Here is a 4,191-nt window from a genome sequence, read left to right as displayed (position 1 = left end):
AATATACTAATATACCTTATATTATTTATTAATTGTTATTAACTTTATATGACATTAGGACTTATAATAATTTATTATTATTTTGTTTTAATAATTCAAGTCAAGCTTTTCCTTCTTTCACTTTAAATACTACCACCCTCATTCGTAATTCACATCAATTACCATCTATCAAACTAACCTTCCCATCGTCAGCCTCAGCACCGCCACACTCCAAGTGTCGACCATCCAAAGCTGCTAGTAGTAGCACCGGCAACTACCTACTGTGCCTACTAGTCGCGGCACCACCACCAGCTCACGCCTGGCCCTGCTTACGCACCAGCTCTGCTCGCGCCCTACTACCCACGCACCTGTTCACGTCTGGTCCTGTTCATGCACTAGTCTCGTGTCCTGCTTGTGCGCAACTGCTTTCCTCACGTGCACCAAAACCTTGTCGTTGCCCCTTACCTCTATCCCGTGTGCACCCTTGCACAAACCGCACACCCATGGTTACCTTTGCACCCCACCTCAATCACAACTAGCCACCAACCAATTACCCTCCAACCAGCCCTATATGAACTCTATTAGCTCCATATTAATTTTATTTTTGAGTTTTTAATTTTTTATACAAATGTGGTAAGAAAAATTTTCTCCTAAATTTTAATTTTATTTAATTATTTGATTTTCAATTTATTGAATTATTAATGCAAATTGAATTTTTTGAGAAAATATTTGTTCCATCTTATTTTCATGTTAAATTATGCCTCGCAAAAGGACTCGTGCCTCTGTCCAAGTTGAAGAATTACAAAAAAAAAATTCCACTATGAAGAAGCCAAAGCGAGGTATGACAGCATTTTCAAAAATCAACAAATTCTCCCAAAAAAAGGCTTTACACTAAAAGAAAGCAACTATACTGATTTCAAGGCGAGCATTTGACAAGTTGTTGAAGCTTTAAATTGGGAAGTATTTTGTGAGAAAAGATCGAGTGCAGATAGAGTTAGTTCATGAATTTTATGCGAATTTGACCTCAAGCGAATTAACAGAAGTCTCTGTCTAAGGAATAAAGGTATCAATAAATTCAAGCACTATTAACAAATTATTTGATTTACTTGATATTGAAGACGACGAATATTTTTCCTTAATGGAAAATATTGAGGTTGAAAAGTTGTAAGAAATTCTCGAGGAATTTACAATTCTAGGTTCTAAGTGGAATGTGTCAAAGCATAGAACTTACAATTCTAGGTTCTAAGTGGAATGTGTCAAAGCATAGAACTTACACTTGTCGCAGAGAATATTTGACACCACTAGCGAAGGGGAAATTCGGAATTGTGCCACTAGACATTTTGGACCAGCATGTTTTCCCTTTACGATAACAATTTTGTGCTTGAAAGCTAAAATTTTTACAAATGTAAAGAAGACAGTGTATAACGAAGGCATAATCACAGATTGGGACCTCTACCGAGTAGCCAGAGATTCTATATTGCAGCAACGAGTTTAACTGAGCGAGGATCCCAACGAAGAAGAAGAAGATCCCACAAAGATCGAACCAATGCAATTAGCTAAAATCCCTGATAACATGGCTGCCTCAACATTTAAAATTCACTTGCCTCGCCTAGATCTTCGTGATGAGCTATCAATGTTGATGGACCTAATGCAATATATGCAGTGGCAGCAACAAGCTTACTGGATATATTCAAAAATACGAGATCACTCAATGAGAAGCACTTTTACAAAAATATTTCATGACCCGTTTATTTTTGTGCCTATGTTTTTAGATTTTATATTTGAACCATGGAGTCCAATATCGAAGAGGGAACAAAGTGATTCATGCACTTGAATTCTGAAGTATTTACAAATAAATAAAAAGGGGGGGTCTTTACTTTAGTTTATTTTATTTCTTAGGATATTTTAAGTTTTTAGGATTGGGATTTTATTTCTCGCAGAATAAAATAAGATGTGGAAATCATCAATAAAATGGAACAAATTGCAAAATAAAAAGTGTGGCAATAGATATGTACATGTCTAGGATTGGATTTGCTTAAAGCTTGGTATTTAAGAAGTCAAACTTCACTCACCTCCTTTTCCTAGGGTCCTACCTGGTGTACAGTATCTTTTCACTTCTATATTTTCATTCTCTCTATTATTTTTAACAATGGGGAAATTGTTCATCTTAAGTAGGGGGACCAAAAATTGAAATTGTTTTTGAGATCCATTATTCTTATAATTATGATTAAGTTATATTTTGTTAAAAAAATTGAATTTTTGTTAATTATGCTAACTTCTAATATAAATAAAGTTATATTATCTCAATAATTGCTATGTTAGCTGAATTATGACATAATGTTACTCTTAATAAAGTTTGTAAATTATACCATAAAATTTTTAAGCTAGACATGCATGAAAGTTTAAGTCTCTAGAATTGACTTAGTAATTTCTGGAGGTGAAATCCTAGGAAATATGAAATTTTGAAAATAACTTGGGCAAAAATTTTGGACCGTCTACGCCTTTGAAGCCAACCTTAAATAAATATTTATCCCTTGAAGCCCAAAATTGAGACTATACGGCCTAATTTTATTTGAACCTTTGCAATATTTAGCCATCACTGCTCTCATAATTAACTTTAAATTGTCTCAAACACTAGACTCAGTCTATCCAGAATATTCTTTGAAAATAAGTTTAGGGGAGTTGAAAAGAAGTATCAAATGCTCAAAAAATTGTAGTATAGATAGTAATATGCTCGTAATAAAAAAAAAAGAAAGAGTATATGTACTCGAAAGAAATAGATGTACAAAAGAGCATGTGAAAGCAAAATGAGTTGGTGTATTAAAGGTACTTATTCGAAGGTCCGATACAAGATGAGTCTAGGGTTTCGTAGTAAATTTTATCAAAATTCACATTTTAATTATAAAATAATTAAATTGCACTTGAATTATTAACATATTGAATTTTAATTATTTTTATAATAAATTTTCACAAATTTGGTTTATTTTCAACAATTTTGAACAAAATGTGAAAATTGGCTCGATAGACATTTTGAAAGGCTTGAATCATTGGAGAAATTTTTGCATCAAGTGAACCAAGAGTAAGGTTGAATATTTTTCCAGTCAAGGATGGTCCAAATGATGATTATTTTATGTACTTTATATTTAATTTTTATTCAAAGATTAATTGGGTTGAAATCTAATATAAAGCTTAAAAGAGAAAGTGACCTAGGATGCTAAGAAGAAAAGATTGATCCTCCAAGCAACTTGGTAGCCTAAAACCGTCCAACAGGCTGACCCAATCAGCTGATTTTTTCTGATTTTTATGCTTGCTAAGCAGCCCTCAAAGTCTCTTTAAACTCCATTCAAACCCCTCCACTTTTCGTGCCGTTGATTATTTGCCCCAAGCTAAATATAACAAAGTTTGAATTATTCAAAACTTGCTCCTTTTGTGGCTAGGAAAGGAAGAGTGTATGTTGCTAATTATTTTCTATTTTTAGAAGCCATTCATACCTATAAATACCCCTATTTGTTAAATCATTCTACACAGCTTCATTTTTCGACACGTCTCTTCTTCCTTTGTTTTCCCACTTCTCTTATCCATTTCCTTACCGATTTCCCCTCTTGGAAAAATGACACCATCCACCTTTGATTAGAAACATTCAAGTGTTCATACATACCTTGGACCAACAAAACAAGCAAAAAAGAATAGAAGCGTATTAGTCAGGCTACAGAGAAACACCAGGATTACTTTCTAGTTCCCTTCTCTTTAGATTTTCTTGCTTTTGTTATGAGCATGATGATGAATATTTATTATGTTGTTATTTGTGGTTTAATTAAAATGACTTAAATTAAATTGGTGTTGGATTAATTGCATTTTGTTCGCTTAAATTACTGAAATCATGTTTGTGTTGTTATAGGTCTTGGTAAGTTGTTCAATTAAGTAAAATCATGTTTACGTTATGCTTGTATTGTAACAGTTGAATTAATTATTTAAATGGAATGAAATTGTACTTAATGGACGCAGTACTTAATTGATGAATGTTTAATCTTCTAAGGTAGCTGAAGGTTAAATTAGCGACGGTATTAAATAATACATTAGCCTTGCATAACTTGCATGTTTATTGTGATTAAATTGTTTCAATATACGTATATGTTGTTACTTCACTTAAACTTATATGTGCTTATGAAGATTGATAAATCATTTGAATTGGCATTGAAAAATGTTCAAGAG

This window comes from Gossypium arboreum, chromosome 6, assembly GCF_025698485.1.
Source record: "Gossypium arboreum isolate Shixiya-1 chromosome 6, ASM2569848v2, whole genome shotgun sequence".
Taxonomy (NCBI): Eukaryota; Viridiplantae; Streptophyta; class Magnoliopsida; order Malvales; family Malvaceae; genus Gossypium; species Gossypium arboreum.
The sequence above is the reverse complement of the archived record's forward strand: the minus strand, read 5'-3'. Positions refer to the sequence as shown.